The 25,379-nt window shown below is 45.0% G+C and overlaps 1 long non-coding RNA gene across 1 annotated transcript; it reads left to right on the plus strand.

Annotated features, from left to right (window-relative positions):
- The first annotated feature begins 6,078 nt into the window (after nucleotides 1-6,078).
- LOC129638475 (uncharacterized) lies at nucleotides 6,079-13,682 on the plus strand. Its single transcript, XR_008707848.1, has 2 exons — nucleotides 6,079-7,446; nucleotides 12,764-13,682. It is a non-coding gene; the product is annotated as an uncharacterized LOC129638475 (long non-coding RNA).
- Nucleotides 13,683-25,379: the final 11,697 nt, after the last annotated feature.

Below are 25,379 nucleotides of genomic sequence, written 5' to 3' on the forward strand. Positions count from 1 at the left end.
CGGGCTACTGGAAGAAGAGGGGCCAGGAGAGCTTCTACCCATACATGGACATGAGGGCCAGACGGGTGGAGCACTGAGATGCACTTTGACCCACAGGCTGGTCCTGCCCCCCCCCAATCCGAATGGGCACCTGCTCTGAGCCCCCAGCTTTGACCACTCCACGCCCATGCCAGCCAACCCCAAGGTCAGGCTGACTCACCCCCTGCAGACAGAGGCTCACCCGAGCCCCTCCAGTTCCCTGTCCACTTCGCATAACCTGTTCAGGGTGTCCTAACCCTTGGGAACCTCCAGGCCCAGGGGCCCCTCAAACTGAGTGCTTCCTCTGGGGGGGCCCCAGACCCACCCAAAGTGCCCCAGCTGGCCTTGGGGCTCCTGTCCCCTGACTCCAGCCCTGGGATGCTGGGCCCAGGGCAGCACTGGGCCAGGCTGTGAGCACTCCCAGTGCCCCGTCTGCCTGCAGGTCATTTTCACCATCACAGACGAGACCCACAAATTCCATGGGCTACCGCTGCTGAGCCCGTGGTCTTACACCACATACCGAGGGAGCTAGTGGCTGACTGGCAGCCAGCCTGTGACCCTGGACATGGTGCTATGGCAGACCGAGCCACCCCAAGCATCAGGGCGGGTGTGTTCCTCATGGGCACCAGGGTCACACTTTCCCTGGGACATTCTGGCCACATGTCACAGGGGCAGATGTCACTCAGGCTTCAATAAGTTGCTGCTGGCGCCTGCAAGGTGGCTATGGTCACAAGGCAAGATCGACAGGAGCTGCCCCAGGGGGATGGGGGGAAGGCGTGAGCACAGGGGTGTGCTAGGGGAACCACTAGGGGAACCAGCCAGGGGCACTTCTCCACACAGCCACACAAGGACACACAGCTCACATGAAAAAAATAGTCTTCCACTATTTCCCATTGAATTTGCCATGAATTGATGGGACCAGATGCCATGATCCTAGTTTTCTGAACGTTAAGCTTTTAGCCAACTTTTTCACTCTCCTCTTTCATTTTCATCAACAGCCTCTTTAGTTCTGTTTCACTTTCTGCCATAAGGGTGGTGTCATATGTATATCTGAGGTTATTGATATTTCTCCCCACATTCTTGATTCCAGTTTGTGCTTCATCCAGGCCAGTGATCCTCATGATGTACTCTGCATATAAGGTAAATAAGCTGGGTGCTGATATACAGCCTTGATGGACTCCTTTTCTATTTGGAACCAGTCTGTTGTTCCATGATGAGTTCTATCTGTTGCTTCCTGATCTGCATATAGATATCTCAAGAGGCAGGTCAGGGGGTCTGGTATTCCCATCTCTTTCAGAATTTTCCACAGTTTATTGTGATCCACACAGTCTAAGCCTTTGACCTAGTCAATAAAGCAGAAATAGAGGTTTTTGTGAAATTCTTGCTTTTTTGATGATCCAGGGGATGCTGGCAACCTGATTGCTGGTTCCTCTGCCTTTTGTAAAATCAGCTTGAACATCTGGAAGTTCACAGTTCATGTATTGTTGAAGCTTGGCCTGGAGAATTTTGAGCATTACTTTGCTACCGTGTGCAATGAGTGTAATTGTGTAATACTTTGAGCGTTCGTTGACAGTGCCTTTCTTTGAGATTGAAATGAAAACTGACCTTTTCCCATCCTGTGGCCACTGCTGAGCTTTCCAAATTTGCTCGCATGTTGAGTGCAGTACTTTCACAGCATCATCGTTTAGGATTTGAAATAACTCAACTGGAATTCCATCACCCCCACTAGCTTTGTTCATAGTTGTGCTTCCTAAGGCCCACTTGGCTTCACATTCCAGGATATCTGGCTCTAGGTGAGTGATCACACCATCATGACTATCTGGGTCGTGAAGATCTTTTTTGTACAGTTTTTCTCTGTATCCTTGCCACCTATTCTTAATATCTTCTGCTTCTGTTAGGTCCATACCATTTCTGTCCTTTATTGAGCCCATCGTTGCATGAAACGTTCCCTTCATATCTCTGATTTTCTTGAAGAGATCTCTACACTTTCCCATTCTATTGTTTTCCTCTTTCTTTGCACTGATCACTGAGGAAGGCTTTATCTCTTCTTGCTATTCTTTGGAACTCTGCATTCAAATGGGTATATCATTCCTTTTCTCCTTTGCTTTTCACTTCTCTTCTTTTCACAGCTATCTGTAAGGCCTCCTGAGACAACCATTTTGCCTTTCTACATTTCTTCTTCCTAGGGATGGTCTTGGTCATTGCCTCCTGTACAATGTCACAAACCTCCATCCAAAGTTCAGCAGGCACTCTGTCAGATCTAGTCCCTTAAATCTATTTCTCACTTCCACTGTATAATCATAGGGGATTTAATTTAGGTCATACCTGAATGACCTAGTGGTTTTCCCTACTTTCTTCAATTTACGTCTGAATTTGGCAATAATGAGGTCATGATCTGAGCCACAGTCAGCTCCTGGTCTTGTTTTGCTGACTGTATAGAGCTTCTCCATCTTTGGCTGCAAGAATATAATTGATTTGATTTTGGTGTTGATCATCTGGTGATGTCCATGTGTAGAGTCTTCTCTTGTGTTGTTGGAAGAGGGTGTTTGTTTTGACCAGTGTGTTCTCTTGGCAAAACTCTATTTGCCTATGCCCTGCTTCATTCTGTACTCTGAGGCCAAAGTTGCCTGTTACTCCAGATGTTTCTTGACTTCCTAATTTCACATTCCAGTCCCCTATAATGAAAAGGACATCTTTTTTGTGTGTCAGCTCTAAAAGGTCTTGTAGGTCTTCACAGAACAATTCAACATCAGCTTCTTCAGTATTACTGGTTGGGGCACAGACTTTCATTACCATGATACTGAATGGTTTGCCTTGGAAATGAACAGACATCATTCTGTCCTTTTTGAGATTGCATCCAAGCACTGCATTTTGAACTCTTTTTTTAACTATGATGGCTATTCCATTTCTTCCAAGGGAATCTTGCCCACAGTAGTAGATATAATGGTCATCTACTATAATGAGTTAAATCCACCCATTCCAGTCCATTTTAGTTGCTGATTGCTAAAATGTCAATGTTCACTCTTGCCATCTCCTGTTTCACCACTTCCAATTTGCCTTGATTCACGCACCTAACATTCTAGGTTCCTATGCAGTATTGCTCTTTACAGTATTCGACCATGCTTTCATCACCAGTCACATCCACAACTGGGTGTTGTTTTTGCTTTGGCTCTGTCTCTTCATTCTTTCTGGAGTTATTTCTCCACTGATCTCCAGGAGCATATTGGGCACCTACCGACCTGAGGAGCTCACCTTTCAGTGTCCTATCTTTTTGCCTTTCATACTGTTCATGGGGTTCTCAAGACAAGAATACTGAAGTGGCTTGCCATTCCCTTCTCCTGTGGCCCACGTTTTGTCAGAACTCTCCACCATGACCCATCCCTCTTGGGCAGCCCTACACGGCATGGCTGATAGTTTCATTGAGTTAGGCAGGCTGTGGTCCATGTGATTAGACCACTCCTTACCTTGAACATGGGTTATCTATCGCCTCACAAGTGCCACTCCTGACCTTCGGCGTGGGGTATCTCCTCTCAGCTGCTCGCTGCTCCAGTGCTACAGAGCCACCGCCTGCTGCTGATGCTGTGTGGTGGAAATAAAACTGAAAGTTCTGGGATAAACGTGCTGATTATAGAACACATTTAATCTAGCTTTCTTCAAAACACCAGCGACAACAATACTTCACATTTGTTTCACACTTTAGTTCATATCAGGTTTTTGTTTGTAATCTTTTCACTGCTGCTTTCTAATAACCAATTTCGCTGGCTTTTCAATAAATCCTCTGGGCTCCTTTAGCAGCTCTGGTCTGACCTCTGGCTCTGGGACTGACATAGGGCCCTCAGCTCCTTGGAGCCAGATTAACCCCAGCCCCTCAGTCCCACTTTCCAGAGTTGTAACAAGTCGTTAAGAGCACTCCATCCCTCCCACACACCTGCAAGCAGACAGCTGTGTTTAGAGCTCAGCAAGTACTACAGTCTAGACCCCAGGGCTCCTGGCAAATGTGGGGCAGGACAGACAGAGGGCAAGCAGATGGGTGTTGGGCAGTGTCCACGGCCAGGCCTGGGAGCCATGGTTCCTTCCCAGACCTCGCGTAAACCCAAAGTTTTCTGACCCTCATCCCCTCCTGGCCAGCCTTTCCATCCCTGTGTCCTCAGAGGTCTCTGCCCATGTAGTCTTTCACAAAACCTGGCTTTTCTTTTTTTTTGGCCTGGGAAATCCCATGGACAGAGGAGCCTGGTGGACCACAGTCCATAGGTTCACAAAGAGTCTAAAATGACTTAGCCAGTAAACAACAACAACAAATAGATGAGAAAGCTAAGGAACGTTTAAAAAAAAAAAAAAGAACAGAAAGCAATGAAATCCTGTCACTGTGTTTAGAAGGTAATTGAGGACCTGCCATCACCCTAAGAAACTTTCAGATGAACACACAGTTGGAAACTGTACTGTGTTCCTATATCCTACCATACACATTCCTGCTACAATCTGACAGCAAAGACTTGTCAAATAACAATAATTATCATGATAATCAGTCTCTGCTATTCATCACTATACTCTGCATTTTCAACACATATTTGTTTAATATTTAATCAGTGCCAGCAGGCATTTTCTAAGGGCTTCCCTGGGGGCTCAGAGAGCAAGGAATCTGCCTGCAATGCAAGGGACCTAGCTTTGACCCTTTGGTGGGGAAAATCCCCTGGGGAAGGAAGTGGCTGACAGCTAACGACCTTAAGACTTTTGATCACTAGAGAACTCCTGGCCCCACAGAATATTAATAGGTGAGTGCCCTCCCAAAAGCCTCCATCTCAACACTAGGACTATGCCACACGCCAAAGCCAGCAAGCTGTAGTGTCAAACACCCCTCGCCTATCCTTCAGCCAGATAGGGGCGCAGCCTTGCACATCGGCAGACAGGCTGCTCAAAGCCATACTGAACCCATACATTCCAAACCACACTAGTGGACACAGCCACTGCCTTTCAGAAAGACACGATCTAGCTCCACCTACCAGAATACACACACACAAATCCCCCCAACCAGGAAACTATCACAAGGCATTGCTTCAATCCCACTCAGGAGAGGTAGACTCCATAGTTAAGATGAACTACAGCCTTTCAACCAAGAAACAGATCACAAACACAGTAAATTAAACAAAATGAAATGACAGAGAAACAGCCAGCAGATGAAGGAACATGGCTAAAACCCAAAGGACTGAACAACAAAAATAAACAAAGCAGACTTAGGTAACTTAAAAGCTCCAGGAATATGCCTCCTCCCTGCCTGATCATAAACAAGCTCTCCCACCCACCAGTCAACCACGGCTTAACTCTTGTTGCTTAGGAACACATAGATTGGCCCCGCCCCAAATACATCCATGCCAGGTCAGCAAACAGACCACCCCAGCTCCGTCTATGCCGGGTCAGCACACAGACCACCCCAGCTCCATCCATGCCAGGTCAGTGCAGAGACCACCCCAGATCCATCAATGCCAGGTCAGCACACAGACCACCACACCTCCATCCATGCCAGTCAGTCCACAGATCACAGCAGCTCAATCCATGCCAGGTCAGCACACAGACCACCCCACCTCCATTCATGCCAGGTCAGCACACAGACACCCCAGCTCCATCCATGCCAGGTCAGTGCAGAGAACACTCCAGCTCCATCCATGCCAGGTCAGCACACAGACACCCCAGCTCCATCCATGCCAGGTCAGTGCAGAGAACACCCCAGCTCCATCCATGCCAGGTCAGTGCAGAGAACACCCCAGCTCCATCCATTCTAGGTCAGCACACAGACCACCCTAGCTCCATCAATGCCAGGTCAGTGCAGAGACACCCCAGATCCATCCCTGACAGCTCAGCACACAGACTACCCCATATCCATCAATGCCAGGTCAGTGCAAAGACACCCCAGATCCATCCCTGCAAGGTCAGCACTCAGACCACCCAGCTCCATCCATGCCAGGTCAGTGCACAGACCACCCCACCTCCATCCATGCCAGGTCAGCACACAGACCACCCCAGCTCCATCCATTCCAGGTCAGTACACAGATCACCCCTGCCGGGAGCCGGCATATTGCATATTGAGTGAGGATCTGTAATAGCTCAACTGGAATTCTATCACTGCCTGGAGCCAGCGTGAGGCACTCCGCCCATGACAAAGGTCATGAGGAAGGAGGCTCGGCATACGCAAAGGCGGGATCGAGCCTCAGGAGTCCCCCTGGAAATTCTCGAGCATCTACCCCCAAAACCAGAGTCTGCCTACTTTCTGCTTTGTGCTTTCACCTACACCTCTGACTTTACGGGGGGCTGTCTCCCACTACCTCTCTCTGAAAAAAGAGTTAGCTTACAGCTCCAGTTAATAATCCCTGGGCGTGACAAGAGTGTTTTAACCTACAAACTCCTCTGAAGGTTCTCTAGCCTGCCTGACAGGCTTGTCCGGCCACATGTGATTGCTCACAGCCTCTCAACCATGAGAGGCACAAGATGCTTTAAACCTTCTAAAAACAGGTTCTTTAGAAAAGTTAGAAAATTATTAGTATAAGTGTAATGGGCTGATTAGAAATCGTATTGGTGAAGGGTTTTTCATTTGTTGAGCCAATGTTTACTGCTAAGTCTCCACATCCCCTGCCCTTATACACATTAATGAATATATAGAAGACATAAGTATTAACCTTTGATATTAATCACGTTAGACCTTAGGCTAAGTAAATTCTTTCCTTAACTAAAACCCACTACACCCTCACCCTATAGGAATGTAACTTTATTTGGGTGGCGTCTGTTTTAAGAATAATCACCCCTGGAGAAATAAGTGTCCTGGTTGACTGACCGCTGTCACAAGGAGAGGGTCGTAAATTGTCAGCAGGCCCCCTGGCCAGAAGATGATGTAACACCCCTAAGACCTCTGTATACATTTGTATGAAGCACCTGACTTTGATAAAAGTCAGGACTGCTGACCCCGCGTGACTTTTGCATAACACCTCAGTGTATAAAAGTAGACCATGGAAAATAAAGAATTGGGATCAGTTCCTCGAAAGACTGGTCTCCCCATGTCTCTCTCTCTCTCACTCTGGTTGAGTCTCCATCTGGAGCGCGGAACCCACCATGCTTACTAATTATGCCTGGGCTTCTAAGATCCGACCGGGGAGGCCTCAGTGTCTCCTCTCCTTCGGGAGAACGGAAGGACGCCTGCGGCCTACGTAAGTGGTGCAAGCTTCTTGTCTTGAAGTTTTATTGGTCCCCCGCGTAAACCAAGCTACTCAGCCTCTTTTCTCCACTGAATTTTCCTCACTGAGCTATCCTTATTCTATTCCTTAATTAACGTTTAATTAAGCAGTTGTTCCCCGACCCTCGCCTAGCCGTCTCTCCTTCGAATACCCTGGATCAGCTGGGGCTGGTCCCCGGCAGGTGGCGCCCGAGACAGGATATTCCAAGGTAAGCTCCCTGCAATTAGGGTCATCAGCTCTATTGCTCCCCCGTTCTCGGAACAACTGGGTCATCAGCCCTCTTGTTCCCCCACGGAGCAGTTTGGGTCATCAGCTCTACTGCTTCTCCCTCGGAACAGTTTTGGGTCATCAGCCCGCTGTTCCCCCCCCGGGACAATCTGGGTCATCAGCCCAATTGTTCTTCCAGTGTTCGGGACGGCTAGGACCCCACTCAAGGGTGCCGCGGACCCCCCTGTAGGATAGACAGGGCGAGAGGAGTGGGAAGTGTTGAAAGTGTTGAAGAGTTAGAGAGAAAAAACGGTTTCTAAAAAGGCTGACAAGAAAGGCCTGATCTTTTAATAGCTAAAAGCAAAATCGTCTATTATACTTAACTTTCTGACATGGTTAACACTGAAACTAAGAACGCCAAGTCTTTATACAAGTAATCTTGAAACTTAAAGAGGGTACTGTTAATTTAGATACTTGGGTGAAGGTAAAAAACCAACTAAAAACTTATCCTATAAATATGATTCAAAATGTTCTGAACCCTCGTCATGAGGCTGTGGGATAACCTATGGGAGAGGCTATAGCGGTGGATGGTAGTGGGTCTCCACCTTCTGCGCAGATCATATTTTCTGCCATTGATGAGGAAAAGGAGGGAGACTGTGCTCTACCTCCCGAGGAGTGAGAGGGCTTACAGGACGCTGTGGCCGGGCGCCCTGGTGAGCCCCCTCTCCCTCTACACAAACCTTTAAAAATTTATCCAACAATTTCTGATTTAAGGCGACTACTCCACCTCCGCTTGCACCTCCCAGGGCCTAAGAATTCCCCAGTTTACATCCAAAGCCTCCCAGAGCATTGCCTAGGGTTGAAAAAGATTAAAAGTTTTCTTTTAAACAAAGTAGCTTTTAAAGAATACACAATATACAGAGCCTGCTCCTTGCAAAAAACCCCCTCAGGGGGGCCTCACCCAAGCAAAAAAAAAAAAAAAAAAAAGAGAAAAAGAAAAAAGTGAAAAAGAAAAAAGGAAAGAAAATAGAGAAAGATCTAAAGATAAAAAAAGAACTAAAGAGTGAAAAGGAGAGAGGAACGGAGAAATAAGGAATCAGGGAATGCAGCAAGATAGAAAAAGGAAAAAAGGAAGTTAGAAAAAGAGATACAGAGAGAAAGAGAGGGGGAGAGAGAGAAAGTAAGAAGGAAGAAGGGAGAATGAAAGAGGAAAACAAGAAGGAAATGATAAAAAGTAAAAGAGAAGAGAAGAGGAAGGAAAAAAGATAGAGTGAGGGAAAGAAAACTTGAGAAAGATTTAGAGAAGAAAGAAAAAAAAAATCAGCAGAGGAGAGAGGAGAGGACTTACAGGACACTGTGGCCAGACGCCCTGGCGAGCTACCTCCCCCTCTGCGCAAACCTTTACAAAAACTTATCCACCACTTTCTGATTTGGGGCGATAGCCGCCGCCTCCCTTTGCGCCTTCCAGGGCCCAAGAGTTCCCCACTTTGCCCCCAAAGCCTCTCAAAGTGTTGCCTAAGCCTGAAAAAGATAAAAAGTTTTTTAAACAGTGGAGCTTTTAAAACAGACTGCATGCACAATATGCAAAGGTGCTCCTTGGAGAAAACCCCCTCAGGGGGGTCTCACCCAGGCTAAGAGAAAAGCAGAAAGGTAAGGGGATTTAGCAACAATATTAACCCTTGACAAGCCGGTTACTCCAATTCCAATGGGAGTGGCCGGCCCCCTACCTGAGGGCATTGTAGGACTTGTGCTAGGGCGTAGCTCGCTTTCTGGAAAAAAAAAAAAAAAAAAAGAGAGAAAAGAAAAATTTCGGTGGTGCATGGTGTAGTAGATTCTGATTATATTGAGAAATTAAAATTTTGACCTCACCGCCTACTAAAACTGTGCAAATTAATAAAGGTCAAAGAGTAACACAGCTTTTGCTTTTACCTTAGTATCAGACAGGAAAAAACTTGACTTCTCAGGCTAGGAGCCACAGAGTATTTGGATTTAGTGATCTAGCTTTTTGGGTGCAGGAAATTACAGCTCCAAGGCCTTTAAAAGATCTTTTAATTCAAGAAAATAAAATGTCAGGGCTATTAGACACAAGAACAGACATCTCTTAACATTGCTGGAAAAAACTGGCCCAGTTCCTGGCCCACGCATACTACTGAAAATGAGTTGGTGGGATTAGAGAAAGTGGTATGCAGGGTGGGAATGCTGTAGAAAAAAAGGTGAGGGAGAGTTTAAAACCTTGAGGAGTAGTGAGTTCCCCATTGCTGGAAGTATTCAAGCAAAGATTAGATGGTTGCTTGTCATATAAAAAGCTATTGACCAGATTTAGTTTACAAAACGATAATTGGAGAAGCTTATAAAGATGTTGTACAACACCTCTTTACTTGCTTCTCATATTTAAGTCTGCCAAAAGTTTTAAAAACTGCCCCTTTGAAGTGGAGAGATTGTTTACTAACTTTAAATGATTTCCAAAAATTATTAGGAGACATTAATTGGATACGCCCACATTTAAAACTGACTACTGCAGATTTAAAGCCTTTGTTTGATTACTTAAAAAGCGATCCTAATTCCAGTTCTAAGAAAAAGTTGACTAACGAGACAGAGACAGCTCTTGTTAAAGTAGATGAGACTTTAAATGATCAGTTAATTAGGATTAATAATACCAAAAGATGAGATTAAATTATTCTTGCCACAAAACATACACCTACAGGGTGCTTGTGACAAAAAGGCCCGTTGGTTCCATCTACCAGTGACCCCAAGAAAAATAGTTTTATCTTATCCCAGCTTGGTTGCACAATTAAGTATAAAAGGAGGAAAAAAGAAGTATGGAACTTTTTAGAAAAGAAGTAGCAAATATAGTAATTCCATTCAATAAGGATCAACTGCAAGTCTTTTACAAAATAGTGATGATTGGCAAGTTGCCCTGATAGATTTCAGGGGTCAAATTTTGTTTCATTTGCCCTCAAGCCCCCATAGTAGTTAAAAGTTCAAAAATGTTAGATTGGCAGTTTAAAGATACCTGTGAAACTTTCCAACCCTATGTAGTTCCTATGCTGTCCTTTACCCTATGGGAGAGGGACGTGCTGTCTCAAATAGGAGATACTCAGAGAAGGGTCTTTTCAATTTCTTAGTTATCAACAGGCGGTACAATTAACAATACTATATATATTATTATTATAAATACATAATATAAATATATTTGCCTAATTACAGTTTGCCTAATTAGATATGGGTATACATAATTCTATTTATAGATCTATACTTAACTAATTTGTATATAAATTAAAATGTATACTATATATGCATATTATATATATACTGTATAATTAAATGTATATTGCAGTAATATAATGTGTGTGTGGCTGATATTAATTGGTATGGATTGATGCTGTGATGATATATGTTCTATATACTGTATAATTATATTATATATGTGTGACATATATTATTGCAGTACATTGGTTTGTGTTGGTTGGTATTAGCTGTGTACGTATTGTATTGCTTTAATATATATTAATTAATAATTATAAAGATTAATTCAAGTATATTGATTTATATATATTAGATGTCAATAAGTTTATACTTGTTGCCATATATAAATACATATATAAATACATTTTGCATTTAGGCATATCTGTATACCAAAATGAGATAAGGAGGTTATACATTTATTATTTAAATTTATACAGAGACCCAAACTAAACATTAGACCTAAATTAACATATCCCTAAATTTATGTTGTTAAAATGTAAATTTTAAAAAATTTAAAAAATTAAATTGACAACTGCTTGACAATTCCTTTACCATGAAACCCCCATAGGTGTAATTGGGGTAGCCAGACAAAAAATTGGTTCTATGGCAAAACGGCCCCCTAGAGTGGGTCCATCTTCCCGCTCAAACTAAAAAAGTAGTGGCTTCTTATCCAGGATTGATAGCTACTTTGATATTAAAAGAAAAAAGCGGAACATTAAATTATTTGGTAAAGAGACATCAGAAATTGTAATTCCATATAATAAGAAACAACTTGATGCTCTTCTAATGTTTGAAAATTGGCAGATTGCTATAGGGAACTATTTTGGTCAAATTTTTGCATCATTTACCTTCACATGTTTTGTTGAATTTTATATCCAGACATCCAGTTATTTTTCCTGTCAGATGTAAACAATCTCCTATTCCAAATGCCCAGATAGTTTTTACTGATGGGTCAGCAAATGGTAAAGCCTCCATAGTCACTAAAAATCACCAAAAGGTTTTAGAAACATGGGAAACTTCAGGTCAAAGAGCTGAAATAACAGCAGTCATAGAGGCTTTTGCTATGTTTGCAGATGAGGAATTTAATCTTTACTCTGATTCTCAGTATATTGTCAGGTTGTTTCCACACATTGAAACAGCGGTTTTGCCTGAAAATAAAACTACCATATTTCATTTGTTAAGTAATTTACAGCAACAAATTTAGAAAAGAAAGAAAATATTTTTTATTGGACACATTTGGGCTCATTCCGGATTGCCCGGCCCTTTAAATGCCTTTAATGATTTGGCTGACTTGTTAACCAGAAATACAGTGGCTACTGTGATTGAGGAGGCCAGAGCCTCTCACTCACTTCATCATCAATATGCTACTGCTTTAAGATATCAATTCCAAATTCCCAGAGAAACTGCTAGGGAGATTGTGCGCTCTTGCTTACACTGCCCCACTGTTTATAATAGTTTACCTATGGGAGTTAATCCTTGCGGTCTCAAACCTAACGTACTCTGGCAAATGGATGTTAACTCATGTCTCTTCATTTGGAAAACTGTCCTTTGTTCATGTAACTGTAGATACCTTTTCTCACGTTATTATTGCAACTGCTCGTACAGGGGAAGTAGTTAAAGATGTGATACAACATCTCTTTACTTGTTTTTCATATTTGGGCCTGCCAAAAGCTCTAAAAAACTGACAACGCTCCTGCTTACACTTCTAAGTCTTTTCAGGAATTTTGTATAAAGTTTCAAATTAAACATAATACTGTCATCCCTTATAATCCCCAGGGACAGGCCATTGTTGAAAGAGCGCATCAAACATTAAAAATCCAAATTCAAAAACTAAAAGAAGGGGAGTTTAAGTATAGCTCTCCCCATCAAATCTCCCCATCAAACATGCTCTTTTCGTAATAAATATTCTAAATACTGATCTGGCTGGAACTACTGCAATGCTTCGTCATTAGTGCCTAGAGCAATTAAATGCAAAACCATTAGTCAAATGGAAGGACCTCTTCTCAGGACAATGGGAGGGTCCTGACCCATTATTAACTAGCGGTCGAGGATGTGCTTGTATTTTTCCACAGGACGCAGATTCACCAATTTGGGTTCCAGACAGGCCAGGTTCGCGCCGCATTCGCTCGCCCCGCCCACCAGGCAGCTCTCGCCTCCGCGCTTCCAGCCTCGCCCTGCACCCTCCTCGCTGCACCCCACGACCTAGAGCAAAGAAGTTTGTGCAGCAAGTGAGGGCCAGAGAGGAGAGCGCATCCGCAAAGTGCCATCCAGACCAGCGCAGCGCCCGCCAGCAGGGGAGACAAGATAAACATCGAGATCCCGGCGAGACTGACAGGGCTGCTGCAGCGTGAACTCCAACCAAAAAATAATTCTACTTATTCTGTTTTAGCTTGTCTACCCTTGCCTTATGTTTTCCTTTTTACTAATGACTCCAACAAACTTAATGTACTCATAAATTATTCAGGTGGACCTAACGTGGTAACTTGTGAACAATGTATGCTTTCATCTTGTTTAAACCCTCAATGTAATGTTTGCTCCTTTGTGGTGTTACAATGCCCATCCTATCTTATGGTGCCTATATGATAGCTACGGTCTCTCTGTGTTACAACTACAGGATTTAATGCGATCGCGACGGTTTGTGGGCTTACTTATTTTAGGAATATCAGCTTTAATAGCAGCAATTAGTTCTGTTACTGCGGCAGCAATATCATTGACTCAACAAGTGCATACTGCCCAATATGTTGATACCATGTCTAAAAATGTTTCTTTAACTCTAGCGACTCAGGAAGCTATAGATAGGAAATTAGAGATGAGAGTAGACGCCTTAGAAGAAGCAATTATGCATATTGGGACTGAGTTACAGGCTTTAAAGGTGAAGATGGCTTTGACATGCCACACTGATTACAGGTGGATATGCGTGACATCTTTGAAGGTAAACGAGACAGATTATGAATGGGAAAAGATTAAAAATCATATCTCAGGTGTTTGGAATAGTTCTGATATTGGCCTGGACTTAGGGAAACTTCATAATCAAATACAGACCTTGGAACACTCTCGACTGGATTTTACTGCCGCTGGAGCAGCTAATGACTTTTTTCACACCTTCTCTAACTTAATTTCTGGAAAAAACATTGTCTAATCTTCTCATAATCATTCTTCCTTGTATTGTCAGGATTCTTCGGCAGAACATTCAGAAGCTCGCGACTGAGCTGCATCTGGCTGTTTTAAGAAATAAAAAAGGGGGAGATGCCGGGAGCCGGCATATTGCATATTGAGTGAGGATCTGTAATAGCTCAACTGGAATTCTATCACTGCCTGGAGCCAGCGTGAGGCACTCCGCCCATGACAAAGGTCATGAGGAAGGAGGCTCGGCATACGCAAAGGCGGGATCGAGCCTCAGGAGTCCCCCTGGAAATTCTCGAGCATCTACCCCCAAAACCAGAGTCTGCCTACTTTCTGCTTTGTGCTTTCACCTACACCTCTGACTTTACGGGGGGCTGTCTCCCACTACCTCTCTCTGAAAAAAGAGTTAGCTTACAGCTCCAGTTAATAATCCCTGGGCGTGACAAGAGTGTTTTAACCTACAAACTCCTCTGAAGGTTCTCTAGCCTGCCTGACAGGCTTGTCCGGCCACATGTGATTGCTCACAGCCTCTCAACCATGAGAGGCACAAGATGCTTTAAACCTTCTAAAAACAGGTTCTTTAGAAAAGTTAGAAAATTATTAGTATAAGTGTAATGGGCTGATTAGAAATCGTATTGGTGAAGGGTTTTTCATTTGTTGAGCCAATGTTTACTGCTAAGTCTCCACATCCCCTGCCCTTATACACATTAATGAATATATAGAAGACATAAGTATTAACCTTTGATATTAATCACGTTAGACCTTAGGCTAAGTAAATTCTTTCCTTAACTAAAACCCACTACACCCTCACCCTATAGGAATGTAACTTTATTTGGGTGGCGTCTGTTTTAAGAATAATCACCCCTGGAGAAATAAGTGTCCTGGTTGACTGACCGCTGTCACAAGGAGAGGGTCGTAAATTGTCAGCAGGCCCCCTGGCCAGAAGATGATGTAACACCCCTAAGACCTCTGTATACATTTGTATGAAGCACCTGACTTTGATAAAAGTCAGGACTGCTGACCCCGCGTGACTTTTGCATAACACCTCAGTGTATAAAAGTAGACCATGGAAAATAAAGAATTGGGATCAGTTCCTCGAAAGACTGGTCTCCCCATGTCTCTCTCTCTCTCACTCTGGTTGAGTCTCCATCTGGAGCGCGGAACCCACCATGCTTACTAATTATGCCTGGGCTTCTAAGATCCGACCGGGGAGGCCTCAGTGTCTCCTCTCCTTCGGGAGAACGGAAGGACGCCTGCGGCCTACGTAAGTGGTGCAAGCTTCTTGTCTTGAAGTTTTATTGGTCCCCCGCGTAAACCAAGCTACTCAGCCTCTTTTCTCCACTGAATTTTCCTCACTGAGCTATCCTTATTCTATTCCTTAATTAACGTTTAATTAAGCAGTTGTTCCCCGACCCTCGCCTAGCCATCTCTCCTTCGAATACCCTGGATCAGCTGGGGCTGGTCCCCGGCACACCCCACCTCCAGATTTCCTAACCTGGGGATTTGGCAAAGGGACTGAGAATACCGAGGAGTTAGACTTTGGAGGACATTGGGATTTGATTATAGAACTTCCACAGGACTAGGGAAACAGACTCGTGGAGGGCACAAACAAAACCTTGTGTGCACCAGTACCCAGGAGAAAGGAGCAGTGACCACACAAGAGACTGACCCAGACTTGTGCGTGAGTGCCCAGGGGCCTCCAGATGAGGCACGGGTCAGTCGTGGCCTCCTGCAGTGTCAGGGGCACTGGCACCTTTTGAAGGAGGTCGCCATTGTCTTCATTACCTCCACCATAGTTTGGTCTCAGGTAAAACAACAGGGAGGGCCACAGTCCCATGCATTAACAGAAAGCTGTGTTGATAGGCATTTAATATTCATAAGGTCCAAGCATTTCTAAGTAAACAACAACTGATCTCCTGGAGTCTCCTAGGGGTGATCATCAAAAAAGAATTCATAACTGGGTAGACTGTCACAAAGCCAATTTTAACAGGTACCTTTAACTCACACTTTAAACATATCTCATGAAAAGATGTCAAAATTGCTAAATATTAGGAAAGGGTGTTCGGTATCACCTCACACCAATCAGAATGGTGATTGTCAAGCACTCTACAAAGGTTAAATCTGCCAGATGCCATGAAGAAAAGGGAACCATCCACCTCCACTGCTAAAATGAAAATAGGAGAAAGCCACTATGGAGGAGAGCATGGACGTGCATCAATAATGAAAACGAGAATGAAATTAGAATATCCCTCAAACCATACACAAATATAAACTTCAAAGAAGATAAAGATCTAAATGTTGGACGGATACTATGCAATTTTGAGGACAATATAGGGGGGATATGCTGCAACATCAATTCCACCAAGTGTGCCCAGAATAATGAAAAACGAACCAAAACTAAGAAAACAGGACTGATTAACCTTAAAAGCGTTTGCACAGCAAAGGAACCCTAAATGAAAAAGAAAGACAGTCTTCAGAATGGGAAAAAATATTTGCAAACAAAGACGTCCATAAGGAATAAAGAAGATGGGATACATAGAAGATGAACCGTCACTCAGCCATAACAAGCAGGAAAGAATGCCATGGGAGGCCTCAGGGAATAAAGCAGAGATGATCATAGCAAGTGAGGTGAGGGAGACAGGGAGCGATATTAGTGTAAGATATCACTTGTAGCTGGGATCTAAAAGTGGATACAGATGAACTTCTTTACCAAAGAGAAACAGTCTCACAGACTTAGAAAATAGTCAGTGGACCCCAGAAAGAAAACAAAAACAAAACTGTGGGACAGGGAGTAATGAACTGATTCAGTCTAACACAGGGAGGCTGATATTATTAAAAAAACAACAACAACAATCCCCCAGGAACCACTGTGTAAACAGGAATCCTATTCAACACTGTAACATCCTATATTGGAAAAGAACCTGGAAGAGAAGATATACACATCTATGTACAAGTGAATCAAATTGCTGTCGATCCAAATAAAAACAAAAAACACCCACAACCTTGTCTTTCAACTACATCCGCCAATTCAAATTAGGGAAGAAAAGTATAAAAAAGGAATCAGAAAGGCTGACTCTACTGCCCTCAGGACATGGTGACCTGGATGGTGTCACATCCCTGAAGCCTGAGCTGGTTTTGGTCCCATGACTGGAGGGCCTCAGTGCAGATGGAGCTGGGAGCATGTGCCAGGAAATGTGACCCCACAATGGACCTGGGGTGCCTCCTTCCCTCTGCATGAGCACCCAATCTCCAGATGCAGGTGGAACTTCCTGCAGAGAAACCAAGCCTACATCACCCAAGAATTGGTGGAGCCTCCAGGCTGGAACAGGTTTGCAAGGTCCCCTGGCCACTCTATGTCCCCTAGGCTGGGGTTCCTACCTCCAGCCTCCGTCCTTAGGGTCACTCCACCTACAGACGACAGCACCCTCTGCAGAGTGGTGTCCACAAACTGGGATGTGTCCTGAGCACCCTGGGTAAGGGCGAAGGAGAAATGAGGCTCAAGCCTTGGCACATTCCACTCTAGCTGACAATCAATGAACAGAGTTTTCCATGAGACTCAATGACTGAGGACCAGAGTGGGGCAGGAAGCAAATGCTGTTTCCTTAGAACCGTCTTCCAGAAAAACAACGTTAAACCTAGTGCTGTTGGGCTCTTCATATTCACAAGGCCTCTGGGACTGTAAACGACCCCTCCCTTCCAGTCATGTCCCAGGGTAGATCATCAGACAGGAATTCAAAACAGGGCCACCTTTCAAGAAAACAATGTCAAGAGATAAACTGTAGTCACTCTGTACAGTATCGAAAAGCACTGGAAAGTTCGTCCAGCTCACTATGTACTCAGTTCAGTTGCTCAGTTGTGTCCTACTCTTTGCAATCCCATGGACTGCAGCATGCCACTATGTATTAAATCCATGCAAATCACAACTCCCATGAAAAATCCCCTCCCACAGGTCAGAGTAGCCACTGTCTAAAAATCTACAGAGAATACGGGCTGAGAGGATGGAGGCAAAAGGAAATTCTCCTACACTCTCAGTGGGGGTGTAAATGGGTGCAGGAACTATCAAAACCTCAAGGAGGTTCTTTTTCAACTAAACACCCAGAAACCATGTCCGGGCTCAGACCCAAAGAAAATCAGAATTCACAGTGACCCATGCACCTTGTTTTCAGGGCAGCTCGATTGGCAATGGCCAAGAACTAGAATTGTTGCTGGCCAAAATCTTGGCTTTCTCCGCCCAGTGAAGCCAAATAAAAAATACAGAGACAGAGTTTGAAGGAGATACGAAAGTGGCTTTTATTCCCAAGCCAGCAGAGAGGGGAATACAGTAGGGTCATGCCTCAAGGACTGTGTCCCCCACCCCCCTCCCATGAAGAGTCTAGGGGCTTATATAAGGGAATGGCTCACAGTCAGGTGTCAGTGATGAGGAACAAAGTGGGTAGGATCTAGATCTCTTCCTCGTGCAATTTTTCAAAGACAGTCTTAGACTGAAGTCAATAACCCAGTAACTGACTCTGGCAGTTGGGGTGGCTCTGCAGCCTTGTTTCTGATATGTAAGTACAAGGGGAAGGGTGTTGTAAGGGTAACCACCAGATAGCTGATGTATTTAGCATGGAGTCCAAGGAAAAAATGTTACTCGTAGCTCCTGCAGAGTTAGGGGGCTGAAAAGCAAACAGTCACAGACATTCAGAGTTATGAGCAGTTAACGTAAAAAAACTAGGAATGTTCAGGCTGCTCACTGTTTTCTTAATCTCCTTTGTTCTAAAAAATGGGAAAGAATAAAATACTCATTTCTCTCTTTTTTTTCCTTTGCATGTATTCTCAGTCGCTTCAGTCATGTCCAACACTTTGTGACCCCATGGACTGTAGGCCGCCAGGCTCCTCGGTCCATGGGATTCTCCAGGCAGGAATACTGGAGTGGGTTGTCATGCCCTTCTCCAGGGGATCTTCTCCACTCAGGGACTGAACCCACATCTCCTGCACTGGCAGGTGGATTCTCTACTGGCTGGGCCACCAGGGAAGCCCGCCCTGCAACAAATTCAACAAAGTTATTCATCGACAGGAAAATGAAGTCAGAGTGGTGCACCTCTGCACTGGAATGTTACCCAGCCCTGAATCACAATGGAATAATGCCAGTGACAACAGCGTGGATGGATAGAGTGAATACCATACTAAGTAAAGGAAGGCCGATAGAGAAAGACAAATATCAGAAGGTATCACTGACAGGTATCTTCTTGAAATTAATGCAAATGTAGGCTATTACACAGTAGAAAGAGACTCACAAACTTAGAAAACCAACTTATGATTATTAAAATAAGTTAGGGGTGTGGGATAAATGAAGAGTTTGCAAGGAACAAACAGGCGTTAATATACATCAAACAGATAACCAGGAAAAACAGTGTTGAATAGCAAAGGGCAGCCTACTGGAGACACTGTACTCCTCTCTCTGAGGAAAGTGAACTCAAGAAAGAATTGAAAAATGTCTGTGTATCACTGAATCCAGCTCCTGTACACCTGAAACAAACACGGCATCGGAAATCAACCCTACTTCAAAATAAAACAACAATGAATGCACAAAAAAAGAAATTTACAGCAGGATCCTCTATGACCCACCCCCCAGAGTCATAGAAATAAAAGCAAAAATAAAAAATGGGACCTAATTAAACTTAAAAGCTTTTGCACAACGAAGGAAAGTATAAGCAAGGTGAAAAGACAGCCTTCAGAATGGGAGAAAAAAACAGCAAACGAAGCAACTGACAAAGAATTAATCTCAAAAATATAGAAGCAGCTCCTACAGCTCAATTCCAGAAAAATAAACGACCCAATCAAAAAAATGGGCCAAAGATCTAAACAGACATTTCTCCAAAGAAGACATACATATGGCAAACAAGCACATGAAAAGATGCTCAACATCACTCATTATCAGAGAAATGCAAATCAAAACCACAATGAGCTACCATCTCACTCCACTCAGGATAGCTGCTATCAAAAAGTTTACAAGCAATAAATGCTGGAGAGGGTGCGGAGAAAATGGAACTCTCTTACATTGTTGGTGAGAATGCAAACTAGTAAGGCCACTATGGAGAACAGGGTGGAGATTCCTTAAAAAACTGGAAATAGAATTGCCATACAACCCAGCAATCCCACTGGGCATACACACCGAGGAAACCAGAATTGAAAGAGACATGAGAACCCCAATGTTCACTGCAGCACTGCTTACAATCGCCAGGACATGGAAGCAACCGAGATGTCCATCAGCAGATGAATGGATAAGAAAGCTCTGGTAGATATACACAATGGAATATTACTCTGCTATTAAAAAGAATGCATTTGAATCAGTTCTAATGAGGTGGATGAAACTGGAGCCCATTGTATAGAGTGAAGTAAGTCAGAGAGAAAAACACCAATACAGCATACTAACACATATATATGGAATTTAGAAAGAAGGCAACAATGACCCTGTATGTGAGACAGCAAAAGAGACACAGATGTAAAGAACAGACTTTTGGACTCTGTGGGAGGAGGCGAGAGTGGGATGATTAGAGAGAATAGCATTGAAACATGTACATTACCATATATGAAATAGATTGCAGTCCAGGTTTGATACATGAGACAGGGTGCTCAGGGCTGGTGTACTAGGATGACCCTTAGGGATGGGATGGGGAGGGAGGTGGGTGGGAGGTTCAGGATGGGGAACACATGAACACCCATGGTTGATTCATGTCAATGTATGGCAAAAAACACTACAATATTGTAAAGTAATCAGCCTCCCATTAAAATAAATTAATTAATTTAATAAAAAGAAATTTAGAAGTGGAGTGTGACACAAAAGCAATGCTGACTCCTTGTGGCCATTTTTTTGTTAACAGCAACTCTAAAAGCTGTGTTCAGTTCAGTCCAGTTGCTCAGTCGTGTCTGACTCTTCATGACCCCATGGACTGCAGCAGTCCAGGCCTCCCTATCGATCACTGACTCCTGGAGTTTACCCAAACTCATATCCACGGAGTCGGTGATGCAATCCAACCATCTCATCCTCTGTCACCCACCCCTTGTCCTCCTGACCTCAATCTTTCCCAGCATCATATATGTATGCGTGTGTGTGTTTGTGCACAGAAGGGGCTGGAGGGCCGGGACCACCTAGGGGAAGGGAGGTGGCCACTCGGCATCTCCACGTGGAAGTTGAGTCCTTCTGGGTCAGAGCACGGACCCTGAGGGAGCCCCTGGACTGCGGCTCACCGGGCACAGTGACAAGCCCCTCACGAGTCCTGAGCTGGTGCTGACCCTGTACTGGCCAGTGCCACTGGGGGAGGACACCTGATGACCCAGGCCTTGTGTCCTGCCCTTATATTTACGGGGTAGGACCATGGGCTTGTCGGAGTGGATGGACATTTTGGGAGCCCGGAAAGTGCTTGGGGGACCTAGTGAGTGTTTCAGGGGGTTGGTGAGTGTTGGGGGACCCAGTAAGTGTTTCAGGGGCTAATGAGTATCTGGGGGACTCAGTGAGCATTTCAGGGGGCCAGTGAGTTTAGGGGACCCGGTGAGCGTTTCAGGGGGCTGGTGAGTTTGGGGGCCTGAGCAAAGGTCTAGGAGCCTGGTGTTCGTGAAGTGGCCCTGCATGGCTCCATCCATTCCTTCACCTGAGAATGATTCCCTGAGCGCCTCTGTGCCAATCCCCACCCACAGATGTGTGTGAGGTCACACGGAACCTCCTCCAGTGTCTCACTGTGGGCCCACGGGGGCAGAACCTGACCTCACTGGCATGCACCCCACCTGCTCACCTGAGTGCATTGAGAACACAGAAGGCGCGGCAGACCCACATGAGGAAGTGCCCCGCAGAGCGGAAGCCACCAGGGTGTTCAGGTGCACCCGGCTTGCTCCCTGGGGTGCTTTCCGAGGCCCCAGGGCTGGGTGGCACTCCTGCCGAGCACTCCTGAATCTGCACTTGGAAACCAGGCAGCTGGGTTCACAGACAAGGAAAAGAGGGTGGGTGACCCACACCTATGTACCTGGGGGAAGGGAGAGTGTCTTGCAAGTACAGGACTGGTGTCCACAGGTGATGGGACGTTATTCCTCCCATCACAGTGAACCCACCACCATCTCAGGCCAGCGCAAATGGGAGGATGAAGGGCTTGTGGCACACTGACCTGGATTCTGATGGAACAGAGGTCCAGGGATGTGGAGACAAGAGGGCTCAGGAGTGGGCAGGTGACCCGTGTTATGGGGAGAGTTGTGGACAGGACACCCAGTGGGCAGGTGACCTGTATTATGGGGAGGTCTCCTCTGTGAGGGGAAGACAGACACACACCCACAGGTGTCCCCAGGATGGTGACACAGACGCACCAAAGGAGCCCTACGTGACGGGGCACACACACCCACAGGTTCTCCCCATGGTGCCGTGTTCAGGGTTCTGACATACTGTTTTGCTGCGTGTTCTACTTGCATCTCATTGAATAGTTGGATTAGAAAGAGACTTTTATTCTGAAGGGTTATTGTGAAGAGGAAAGGGGACTATTACAGGAGGATAAGAGTCCTTCAGGGAGGACTACTACTCTAGAGAGGGCATGCTTACATAAAGGTAGGGGCAATATTACTGTAGAGAGGTGACTAATATGATAGAGGGGAGATACAACAATAAATGGGGCTATGACCATGTAGGGGGGGTGTTACTGTGGAGAAAGTGAAAGTCATTCATTCGTATCTGACTCTATACAGGCCATGGAATTCTCCAGGCCAGAATACTGGAGTGGGTAGCCTTTCCCTTCTCCAGGGGATCTTCCTAACCCAGGGAGCGAACCCAGGTCTCCTGCAATGCAGGTGGATCCTTTACCAGCTGAGCCACCAGGGAAGCCCTACTATGGAGAGGGGACTCATAATAAAGGAGGACCCTTACTGTAGTGGGAGACTATTACTGTGGAGGGGGAAAATTTATAATAGAGGGACTCTGATACCATGGGGGCTCTTACACAGGGGAGGGGCTATGACAATACAGAGAACTATCATAATAAAGGGAACTATTACAATAGAGGGGGACCATTCTGTAGAGGGGGACTATTACAGAAGTTCAGTTCAGTTCAGTTCAGTCGCTCAGTCGTGTCTGACTCTTTGCCACCCCATGAACCGCAGCACGCCAGGCCTCCCTGTCCATTACCAACACCCAGAGCCCACTCAAACCCATGTTCATTGAGTTGGTGATGCCATCCAACCATCTCATCCTCTGTCGTCCCCTTCTCCTCCTGACCTCAATCTTTCCCTACATCAGGATCTTTTCAAATGAGTCAGCTCTTCGCATCAGGTGGCCAAAGTATTGGAGTTTCAGCTTTAGCATCAGTCCTTCCAATGAACACCCAGGACTGATCTCCTTTAGAATGGACTGGTTGGATCTCCTTGCACTCCAAGGGACTCTCAAGAGTCTTCTCCAACACCACAGTTCAAAAGCATCAATTCTTCAGTGCTCAGCTTTCTTTATACTCCAACTCTTACATCCATACATGACCACTGGAAAAACCATAGCCTTGACTAGACAGATCTTTGTTGACAAAGTAATGTCTCTGCTTTGCTGTATTACAGAAGAGGTAAAACTGTTTATGAAGGGAAGACTCTTACCATAGAGGGAGGCTATTACAATAGAGGAGGACTCTCACTGTTGAGAGAGGACTATTATAGCATATATGAGACTATTACAGTAAAGAGTGGTCTATCATTGTAGGGGGAGCTATTACTGAACAGAGGGGACTACGACAAAGAGAGAGGGACTATTATAACAGAAAGAGGACTATTACCTTAGGGGGGACTAGTATAATAAATGGGTGTCTATTGCTGCAGACAGGGACTATTACAATAGAAAGGGACTACTGAAATTGAGGAAGACTATTACTATAGAGTGGGACTACTAAGATAGAAAAGGGACTATTAATATACACTAGGGACAGCAGAAGGGGACTATTAGTGGAGAGGGGAAACTATGACAATAGAGGCAGGACTGTTACAGTAGAAGGGGGACTTGACTATGGAAGGGGAATACTGACAACAGAGGGAGATTACTAGATGGAGGGAGATTACTAGAATAGATTACTCTATTACCACAGAGACAGACTTATTACAATAGGGAGTGGACTATGACAGTAGAGGGGGACGTTTATGTAGAGGCAGATTATAGCAACGGAGGACTTTTACTCTAGAAGGGGGATATTAGAGGCAGACTATTATAGTTTAAGGGAACTACCACAATCAAGGAGGACTATTATTCCAGAGAGGGGACTATGACAGTACTAGAAGGGGAACTTTGACAATAGAGGGGGGACTATCACTATATAGTAGGACTATGACATTAGAGGGGGGGCTATTTCAGTAGAGGAGATACTTTAACTGCAGAGAGGGGACTATTACAACAGAAAGTGAAGTATGACAATAGAGACAGGACTATTAGTGTATGGGGTGGAGGACTATGACAGTAAAGGAGAACTATGACTCTATTACTCTTGCCTTCCCTGGTGGCTCAGGCACTAAAAGCATCTGCCTACAATGTGGGAGACCCGGGTTTGATCCCTGGGTCAGGAAGATCCCCTGGAGAAGGAAATGGCAACCCACTCCAGTACTCTTGCCTGGAGAATCCCGTGGATGGAAGAGCCTGCTGCTACTGCTAAGTCGCTTCAGTCATGTCCGACTCTGTGCGACCCCATAGACGGCAGCCCACCAGGCTCCCCCGTCCCTGGGATTCTCCAGGCAAGAACACTGGAGTGGGTTGCCATAGAGCCTGGTAGGTTACAATCCACGGGGTCGCAAAGAGTCAGACATGACTGAGCAATTTCTCTTTCACTTTCATTACTCTATTAGATCTCGAATAGAGAACTGTTACCCTATAGGGAGAACTGTTACTATGACAATAGAGAGGAGCTAACACTGTAGAAGAGGAACCATTACTGTAGGGGGGCTATGACAATAGAAGAGGAGTAATACAATGAAGGGGGACTATTATTACAGAGGGGCGACTATGACAGTAGCGGAGCACAGTTACTGTAGAAGTGAAGTTTTGAGAATAGAGGGCTATTACTCTAAACCCTATGACATTAGTGTTGGTCGTTCAGTCGTGTCCGACTCTTTGTGACTCCATGGACTGACCGCACGGAGCCCACCAAGCTCCTCTGTCCATGGGATTCTCCAGCTAAGAATACTGGAGTGGGTTGCCATGCCTTTCTCCAACTATGATATTAGAGGGGGCTGTTACTATAGAAGGGGAACTATCACTGTACAGGGGAGAGTATGACAATAGAAGGGGAGTATTACTGTAGAGGGGGGACTATGACAACAGAAGGGGACTATTACTATAGAGAGGGGACCCTAAGAATAGAGACAACCCCTGTCCATGGAGAGCAGTAAACACAAATACAAAGGTCCAGGCATGTGTTTGCCATGAAAGGAGTCCTGATGGCATGCAGACCAACAGAACACCCACTCATAACAGGAGAGAGGGGACACTCAGACCCTAACTGGAGGCATTCCCAGCTTCTTAGCTGCTCAGGTGGGTGCTTCATCCTGGGAGCCTGTGCAGTCACTTTTACTGCAGCAACAGCC

Source organism: Bubalus kerabau, chromosome X, assembly GCF_029407905.1.
Source record: "Bubalus kerabau isolate K-KA32 ecotype Philippines breed swamp buffalo chromosome X, PCC_UOA_SB_1v2, whole genome shotgun sequence".
In the NCBI taxonomy this organism is placed as follows: domain Eukaryota; kingdom Metazoa; phylum Chordata; class Mammalia; order Artiodactyla; family Bovidae; genus Bubalus; species Bubalus kerabau.